The sequence below is a fragment of the Eumetopias jubatus genome, unplaced genomic scaffold (assembly GCF_037043125.1).
Source record: "Eumetopias jubatus isolate StellerSeaLion01/CBP00866 unplaced genomic scaffold, mEumJub1_p1.0 scaffold_7, whole genome shotgun sequence".
In the NCBI taxonomy this organism is placed as follows: Eukaryota; Metazoa; Chordata; class Mammalia; order Carnivora; family Otariidae; genus Eumetopias; species Eumetopias jubatus.
Genome location: NW_028274813.1, coordinates 57,181,347 through 57,191,596, shown reverse-complemented (window position 1 = coordinate 57,191,596; position 10,250 = coordinate 57,181,347). Strand labels below are relative to the sequence as shown.

Below are 10,250 nucleotides of genomic sequence, written 5' to 3'. Positions count from 1 at the left end.
TTCTGATTTTCCAAAATTCAGCTTTGGCACCTGAGTTTAACCTGAGATTTTTTTTTATTTCTTCTGTCACTCACATTTTCATTTTTAAAAGCTATAGTGATTGAGGGACACCTGGGTGGCTCAGTCGTTAAGCGTCTGCCTCTGGCTCAGGTCATGATCCCAGGGTCCTGGGATCGAGCCCTGCCTCGAGCTCCCTGCTCAGAGGGAAGCCTGCTTCTCCCTCTCACACTCCCCCTGCTTGTGTTCCCTCTCACTATATCTTTCTCTGTCAAAGAAATAAAAAAAATCTTTAAAAGCTATAGTGATTAAAGTACAAATTGATAAAATGTTTTTTCTAAAGTTGCACAGACAGAAGCTGAAACCACAAGCTTCTGTATCTCCAATAATTTTGCTCTAAATAGTTGGGAAAATGAACTCTTTATTTGGATTAAGAACGGGGATGTTTCTGGGAATAAAGAGCTGCTTGTTATTGTCTCCTGACCAAAATCAAACCAAGTGGACTGAGAAATGATTGTGTCTGCAAGAATGCCTAAAAAAAGCCAGTGTGAGATAGTAGGAGATTTTCACTATGTATAACCAATAGAAAACTCTATAAAATAAGATTGTTGTTATGATAATGGCTCTGGTACGTTGGGCTGTTTCTTAACTCAGTACCTGCCTTAAATGACCAAGTTGTTGGAGCTGAAGTTAATGGTGAGCTCTCTGATGTTTTATTCCTGAAAAAAATAAGATCTCTGCTTCTTTTGATATAAAATGCTTTAAGCTCATATGTATTAATTAGATTTTGTAATATTTTATTATTTCCTGCCCAGAAATTTTATTCAGGAAAATGTATTATTGTAAGCTTAAGATATTCATTTATTGGGTGATTTAGTTGAAGACAATTTACAGTTACAGTATTTAAAATAGAAATGATTCCCAGCCTACTTTGCACATTTCATTAGACTGGAGAAAAAGAGAAAACTATAAATTATACATATTTCACAGACACATTTAAAAGAATTTAATACCAGAATTCCTTTATAATATTAGAAATCATGGTCCAAGAAAGGGCTGTTAGAATGGATTTTTAAGTCTTAAGGCCTAGAACACACACACACTGTCACAGTTCATGGTGGAGTGAGCTGATAAATGCTTTGAGGGTCACAAGTGTACATAAATTTAGGAATTGTTGCCTCTCCCCAATTTATAGTGTGAAGAGGTAAGAGAGCCTTCTTTAGGGTTAACTCTGAACAAAAGACAAGGTCTGAAGCATCATAACTCTGTGATAATTAGAATCACCAAGATGGATTTATCTTCTCTTTTAGCTGAGTTTCTCATCAATACTACTCCTTCGCCCTGGCCCTGCTCCCAACCCATGCGATGACTTGATGCAAATCTTTAATTGGGCATCATACTGAATTATTTCATTGCATAATATTCCATTATCATCCGGAGAATTTGCATGAGCATAAAGTTGATAAATAAAAGTTCTGATTCCTGTTTCTAAAACCATACTATTTACAGGTGGATTTATTATGAAATTAATAAAAAGCTTAAGCTTCAGTTCCCTTTGCTTCCCCTGGTAGAGGTCCTAGTAACAAATTAATGTGGTTGAATAATTTTATAAGTTTTCAAAAAAATTGTTTTAACTGCAGTTAGTTAAGACCCACCAACTTGTATCACACTTCCTGTTCATTACACTTTTCCTTTAGTCAGGTGGTATTATGTAATGGTATGTTTGGGTTGTAGCTAAAAGGGAAGATGAATTTAGTGGGATGTATTTATGTTTTATAGTCATTTTGTTTATAGTTATTGCTTGCTATCCTGGTATAGGAATGGTGTCTACAATTGCTCCCACAGTCACTGTGCTGATTTACCCGACTTTGTGAGCCTAAGGTGTAGGACCAGACGTCTCATTGCTATACAAACATGGCCCTGGGCAATGGAAATATATGGATAGTGGCAGTGAAACTATTTTAGCCATCTGGCAGCAGAATTAATTTATGGAACCACTTTCAGTTATTGGCACATTTGCTAGTGAGTGTTGAGTCAAAGAATATTTAAGATTAGTCATTTCACAATGAAGCATGAAATGCTAAGAAATTGTATAGTTTATATATGAAAGAAATGAGAGATTTTCAAATTTGACAACAATCATAAATATGTAAATATATAATATTTTTAATAAGCTATGAAGCTGAAACATTTCTAAATTATTGGTATTAAAATTAAATTAAATATTAAATATTACAAAAATTATTTTTTAAATTTATTTTTTGAATCCAAGTGTAATTAACATACAGTGTTATATTAGTTTAAGGTATACAATATAATGATTCAACAGTTCTATATACTAAGGTTAAATATCATTTGGAATTTATCTTAGGGTATGATATGAGAAGTAGATCCAGTTTTTTTCTTTTTAGTTATTCTCAAGCCATTTATTTAAAAAAATCTTTAAAGCCACCTTATCGCATGTGAAATTCTGATATGCAATTGAGTTTACTTCTGGGATTTTCTATTCTGTTCAATGGTTCTTTCTTTATATTTAAGCACCAGGACCACACTATTTTAATTATAGAGGCTTTATATTCTGTTTAATGTTTGATAAAGCTACTGTCATCATTTTTTTTCCAGGCTATCTGAGCTTTTTTTCTTTTAAATAAACTATGAATCACATTAAATTTTTACTTTAACTTAGGATATATTAGGATCTTTCTTAGTTTCTAAGGCTTGTTATAACAAAGTTCCATAAACTGGATGACTTATTTATTACCAAAAATCAAGATGTAGGTCGGTCTATACTTCCTTCTTAAAGTCTCTAGTGGAAGATCCTTCCTTGCCTCTTCCTAGTTTCTGGTGTTTGCCAGAAACTTTCCAATCCTTGGTGTTCTCTGGCTTTGTTGGACTCATCACTTCAATCTCTGCCTGTCATCACTTGTCTGTCTTCTTCCTGTACATCCCTGTCTTCTCAGGACACCAGTCATACTGGATTAGGACCCACCCTAAAGACTTATCTCCAATGACTCTATTTTCAAATAAGGCCACATTCATTCACAGGTTCCAGGTGTTAGGACTTTAGCATATCTTTTGGGGGACCCACTTAAGCCCATAATAGTATCTTTATGATGTTGTCTTACTATCTCAGAAAATGGAGTGCCAATGTATTCACCTATTTCAGTATGGTAAATGGAGTCTCCTATGATATCTTCTGACATTTTTGTTTTTGAAGATTTTACTTATTTGTTAGAGAGAGAGAGAGAGAAAGAGACTGCACAAACAGGGGGATCGGCAGGCAGAGGGAGAAGCAGGCTCTTTGCTGAGCAAGGAGCCCAGTGTGGAACTCGATCCCAGGACCCTGGGATCATGACCTGAGCCGAAGGCAACCGCTTAACCGACTGAGCCACCCAGGCATCCCAGACATTTTTATATGTATGAAGTTTTTTGAGTTCTGCAGGTTTATTGATAACATGCCATTTGTTAAATACTCCAACTATTTGTAGTAAAATGAAAATATACAATTGTAAGATTGAAGTATCTTATCGTTGCAAAATATTATTTTGCATTCTGCATTGCAATTGTAAAGTCTCTCATCCTTTCTTTCCTCTGATTGTACTTGTGGATACTTTCAACACAATGTTTAACATTAGTGGAGATATTGGGCAGCCTTTCTTTTTTCCTGACTTCAGACTTTTTCATTAAGATGCTAGATGTTGAGGGGTGCCTGGGTGGCTCAGTCGGTTGAGTGAGTACCTTCGGCTCAGGTCATGATCCCAGAGTTCTGGGATCGAGCCCTGAGTCGGGCTCCCTCCTCAGCAGGGGAGTCTGCTTCTCCCCCTCCCCTTGCTCATGCTCTCTCTCTCACCCACTCTCTCTTTTTCAAATAAATAAATAAAATCTTAAAAAAAATGCTAGATGTTGAGATAAGGTATGTGTGTGTATGTGTATATGTATATTTGTATTATTACAAATATTTGTAAGGTGAGCATTTCTATACTTTTCATTGTCAGGATTTGAGAACTATTACATTCATTTCAAAAAGGAAATTTGAATTTTTTTTCTTTTTCTATGCTCTAGAAAAATTAGCATCTTACATAAAAGCATTTTTTTAACAGTAAGTTACTATAAAGCCATATGGACCTGATACTTTTAACTGGGGGAGCTCTTTAACTACTTTCTGTATTTTCTGTTGTCATTGTTCAGTTAAAACTTGACCAGAGTCAATTTTGGAGGGTATTTTTATATAAAAATATCAATTTCTTCTGTTATCAACTTTGCTTGAATGGAATTGTATGAAATACAAAAATGTATTCCATCTTAAAAATATTAAGTCTTCCAATCCGTCTGAACATAGAATGGTTTTCACTTTAACAATATTAAATCTTCCAATCCATCCAAACACAGGGTGGTTTTTAATTTACTTAGGTCTTATTTAATTACATTCAACAATATTTTGTAAGTGTTGTTATATACATCTTATACATCTTTAATTAAATGTAATTTTAAGTATTGAGTTATTTTGCTGCTCATATGAATGGAATTGTTTTCTTAATTGCATTTCTTATTCATTGTTAGAGGATAGAAATAGATTGATTTTTGTATATGGATCTCCTATCCTGCAACTTTGCTAAGTTCATTAATTCTGGGATTATTTTTATTTATTCTTCAAGATTTTCTATGAACAACATCATGTCATCTGTGAATACAGATAGTTTTGCTTCTTCTTTTCCAATTTGAATGCCTTTTATTTCTTTTTTGCCTAGTTGCTGTGACTAGAATCTCCAGGTAAGAGTGGACATCTTGCCTTCTTCCTAAGCATAAAAAGAAAGAATTCATCCTTACCGTTAAATATAATATTATCTGTGGGTTTTTCATAGATAACAGAGTGAGGTATTTTTTTCTACTGTCATATTTTTTGAGTGCTTTTATAATCAAAGGGTGTTGGATTTTGTCAAATGCTTTTTCTGCTATATTGTCCTTTATTCTGTTAATTTGGTGGTTATATTGATTGATATTCATGCATTAAGTCAATACAATTCATGTATTAAGTCAAGGGTAAGATTGAATTTAGTGGACTAAATTCCACTTAGTCATGGTAAATAATCCTTTTTATATGTTGCTGGATTCAATTTGCTATTATTTTGTTGAGCCTTTTGCATTTATATTCATAAGGAATATTGGTTGGTAGTTTTCCTGTGATGATTTTGTCTAGTTTTCTTGTCAGTATAACACTAACACAAAATAAGTTAGGAAATGTTGCCTTTTCTATTTTTTGGAAGACTTTAGATAGCACTGGTTTAAATTTTTGATAGAATTCTCCAGTAAAGCCATCTGGGTGTTGGATTTTATTGTGGGAAGTTTTTGTGCTAATGTTCTTTTGCTGCTATAAACAAAAACTTAGTGGTTTAAAAAACACAAATTTATTATCTTACAGTTCTGTATATTAGAAATCCAGCACAGGTTTTGCAGAGCTAACATCAAGATATTGGCAGTGCTTCCTCCTCCCCTGCCCCTTGAGTTTCTGGAAGTCCAGAATGCATTTCTTGCCTTTTCCAGCTTCTAGAGGGCAGCTGCATTCCTTGGCTCCTGGTCCTCTTCATCCATCTTCAAAACTAGCAAAGTTGGACCTCTCTGATCATTCTTCCATAGTCACTTTTGGCTTGACTACAGCCAGAAATGGTTCTTTGCATTTAAAGACCTACATAACTAGATTAGAACCACTGACTGGGGAGATTATCTCTCTGTCTCAAGTTCCTTAATTTAATCATATATGCAAAGTCTCTTTTTTCCATGTAAGGCAACATATTTACAGGTTGCAGGGTTTAAGACATGGACATAATTCTGCCTACCAGATTTAAAACTTACTTATTCAATTTCTTTAAATGTTATAGGTCTATTTAGATTTTCTATTTCTTTCTGAATCTCTTTGGGTAATTTTTGTCTTTCTAGAAATTTGTACATTTGATCTAGATTATCTAATTTGTTGGCATACATTTCTTCACATATTTTTCTCATTATTGTTTTAATATCTTTAAGATTGGTGATGATGCCCCTCTTTCTTTTTTTTTATTATGTTATGTTAATCACCATACATTACATCATTAGTTTTTGATGTAGTGTTCCATGATTCATTGTTTGCGTATAACACCCGGTGCTCCATACAGTACATGCCCTCTTTAATACCCATCACCAGGCTAACCCATCCCCCAACCCCTCCCCTCTAGAACACTCAGTTTGTTTCTCAGAGTCCATAGTCTCTCATGGTTCGTCTCCCCCTCCGATTCCCCCCCTTCATTCTTCCCTTCCTGCTATCTTCTTCTTTTTTTTTTTTTAACATACAATGTATTATTTGTTTCAGAGGTACAGATCTGTGATTCAACTGTCTTACACAATTCACAGCGCTCACCATAGCACACCCTCCCCAATCTATCACCCAGCCACTCCATCCCTCCCACCCCCCACCACTCCAGCAACCCTCAGTTTGTTTCCTGAGATTAAGAATTCCTCATATCTGTGAGGTCATATGATACATGTCTTTCTCTGATTGACTTATTTCGCTCAGCATAATACCCTCCAGTTCCATCCACGTTGTTGCAAATGGCAAGATCTCATTCCTTTTGATGGCTGCATAATATTCCATTGTATATATATACCACATCTTCTTTATCCATTCATCTGTCGATGGACAGCTTGGCTCTTTCCACAGTTTGGCTATTGTGGACATTGCTGCTATAAACATCAGGGTGCACGTACCCCTTCGGATCCCTACATTTGTATCTTTGGGGTAAATACCCAGTAGTGCAATTGCTGGATCGTATGGTACCTCCATTTTCAACTTTTTGAGGAACCTCCATACTGTTTTCCAGAGCAGCATTCCAGCCTGCATTCCCACCAACTGTGTAGGAGGGTTCCCCTTTCTCCGCATTCCCGCCAACATCTGTCGTTTCCTGACCTGTTAATTTTAGCCATTCTGACTGGTGTGAGGTGGTATCTCATTGAGGTTTTGATTTGGATTTCTGCTGAGCGATGTTGAGCACTTTTTCATGTGTCTATTGGCCATTTGGATGTCTTCTTTGGAAAAATGTCTGTTCATGTCTTCTGCCCATTTCTTGATTGGATTATTTGTTCTTTGGGTGTTGAGTTTAATAAGTTCTTTCTAGATTTTGGATACTAGTCCTTTATCTGATATGTCATTTGCAATATCTTCTCCCATTCTCTTGGTTGTCTTTTGGTTTTGTTGATTGTTTCCTAGGCTGTGCAAAAGCTTTTTATCTTGATGAAGTCCCAATAGTTCATTTTTGCCCTGGCTTCCCTTGCCTTTGGCGAAGTTTCTAGGAAGAAGTTGCTGTGATGCCCCTCTTTCATTCCTGATTTAATAAATTGAGTCCCTTTCCTGCCTCCTCCTTTCTCTCTCTCTCTTAAAAATTTTCTTGGTCAGTTAGGCTGAAACCTGATTAATTTTGATGATCTTTTAAAAAAACCCTTTTGTCTTCATTCAATTTCTCTACTGTTTTTCTACCTACATTCTGATCTTTATTATTTCTTTCATTTTGCTTGATATGAATGTAGTCTGTTTTTCTTTTTTTAGTTCTTAAGGTAGAAGTTTAGGTTAATGATTTGAGATATTTCATTTTTTTAAGGTAGATATTTACAGCTATAATTCCCCTTTAGGAAATACTTCAGCTGAATACCATGTTTTTGTTGTTGTTGTTTTATGATGAAAAAATTTATATTTAGATTTAGCCAGCTAGACTCAGTTTAGATGATCTCAATTTTATTGGCAACAACCAAAGCATCATAGTCAGAAGCCAGTTGAACCTATGCCTTCTTCCCTCCATCAGACCTGATCAGGGTGTTGACCTTGGCCATGTCAGTGTCATAGAGCCTCTTCACAGCCTCTTTGATCTGGTGCCTGTTGACCTTGACCTTCACAATGAACACAACTGTGTCATTGTCTTCCATTTTCTTCATGGTTGATTCAGTATGCAGCGGGAACTTGATGATGGCATAGCAGTCAAGCTTGTTTCTCCTGGAGGCACTCTTTTGAAGATATTTGGGTTGCCATGGGAAGGTAGGTGACATGCAGATTGTGTGTGTGTGTGTGTGTGTGTGTGTGTGTGTGTGTGTGACTGTGGATGCCTTTCAGCACTGCTTTCTTGGCTTTCAAAGGCTTTGTTTTGGCTTTGGCCTTGGGAGGGGCAGGGGCTTCCTTCTTTGCCTTTGGTGCCACCTTTGTGAAAGGGATTTTGAATACCATAAGTTTTAAGTGTTGTTTTTGTTTTATTCATAGTAAAGTATTATCTAATTTCCTTTGTGATTTCTTCTTTGATCTATTGGTTATCTAAGTGTGTTAATTTCCAAATATTTGTGAATTCTACAACTTCCTTCTGTTTTAATTTATAATTAAACTGTTGTCAGAAAAGATACTTTGAGGGTGGCTGGGTGGCCCAGTTGGTTAAGCATCTGCCTTTGGTTTAGGTCATGAGCCCCCTGTCAGGCTCCCTGATCAATGGGGAGTCTGTTTCTCCCTCTGCCCCTCCCTCCACTCATGTTCTCTCTATCTCATTCTCTCAAATAAATAAATAAAATCTTAAGAAAAAAAGAAAAGAAAAGATACTTTATATGATTTCAGTCCTTTGAAATTTCTTGGGTCTTATTTTATGAACTAACATTTGGTCTATCCTAGAGAATGTTCCATGTACACTTGAAAAGAATGTGTAGTCCACTGCTCTTGAGTAGATGTGCTTTATTTCTAGCTGGTTTCTGATGTTGTTCAAGTTTTCTATTTTCTTATTGTCAAATGTTAATCTTATGGAGGATCCCTTTGTTGTGACAAGTCACATGCCACAAAGAACACTATTTTTGCTGAGATTCAGCCATTTTTCTTGAATCAGTGGCCCTGGAATTATTGCAATCTTTTGTTTAATTTCTAGAGTTGTGAAAGTGTTGCTTTTCATAAATTTTCCAGTGTTCTTCCTGCTTAATGGAGAAGAGAGAGAGATAATATATAAGTACTTCTTTTGGACATTTTCTGTTTCTTTCCTACCATAACCAATATTCAGTCTTGACCTGTCCGTTGCCCCTTACTATCTTCATAACTTCAGCAAATTCTCAAGTCCTATATTTCAGAATCTCTGTTTGTAAAAGAGGTACTATAATGCCCACTTCATAGAGCTCTTGTGAGGGCAACATGTCAAGCAATTAGGAGAATGTACCTGAATGCAGTACATGCCAAGGAAATGATAGGTTTTAGATGTCACTAGTTAAAGGAAACACTTTCTTTCCCTTTCCCGACAGAGGATGGTACAGAAGTTTCTTTGTGTCCAGATTTCCAGACTACTCAGACTGTTTAGTGATGCTGATTTTAGTATACAACAATGAGAGTACATGTGGTGGTCTTTCTCACAGTTGTGAATTCTTTTGCTGAGTCACTGGTCATGTTCAATTGAATATTTACCTGCCCTACTCACTTTGAAAGCTGCAGAGCACATGGTTCTGAGAACTTATAGGTTTTACCAAATAGAAAATAATATTGATTTTTGTTTGGGATTGAGGTTTTTTTTAAAAGTGCATTTCTTGGGGCACCTGGGTGGCTCAGTCATTAAGTATCTGCCTTTGGCTCAGGTCATGATCCCAGGGTCCTGGGATCGAGCCCCACATTGGGCTCCCTGCTCCACGGGAAGCCTGCTTCTCCCTCTCCCACTGTCCCTGCTTGTGTTCCCTCTCTGGCTGTGTCTCTCTCTGATAATAAATAAATAAATAAATAAATAAATAATAAAATCTTTAAAAAAAAAGTGCCTTTCTCTTTCTATGGTTTCTTTTATTCATCAGAACATACTGGCAATTGGATATGATCTGCTATTGTGCATTCCTGAGTTACCTTATATGTCTGGTAAATTAGCCTTGGTCTTTTATAATTAATGTCTACTAAGAGTCTTGTGACACATACAAAACTTGATCATTTGTCATTTTCAGTGACAATTCCTCCTTCCTCCTCTTTTAAGTATAATGTTTACAATAGGGAAATCCCTGTCTTTCATTGTAGAAGTCAGAGGAACTCCATCAACTCCCTTGTAGAAAGAATATATGCACTTGATACGGACTTGCTTTTCAGAACATTTATGTCTGGAACTGAATTTGTAGCAGCTGAGGCAAAATCAAAGTGCCGGTTAAAATCTGTCCATTTGTGGACTCAGCAGCAGTTTGCCAAATGATGGTGGAAGCATTGTTCTGGGTAATTATTGCTTTTGGCCTTCTAGAACTGCTTC

General features: G+C 36.0%; 1 pseudogene; it reads right to left on the bottom strand.

The window, feature by feature from the left end:
- Nucleotides 1-7,740: 7,740 nt before the first annotated feature.
- Nucleotides 7,741-8,239, bottom strand: LOC114205243 (large ribosomal subunit protein uL23 pseudogene; annotated as a pseudogene).
- Nucleotides 8,240-10,250: the final 2,011 nt, after the last annotated feature.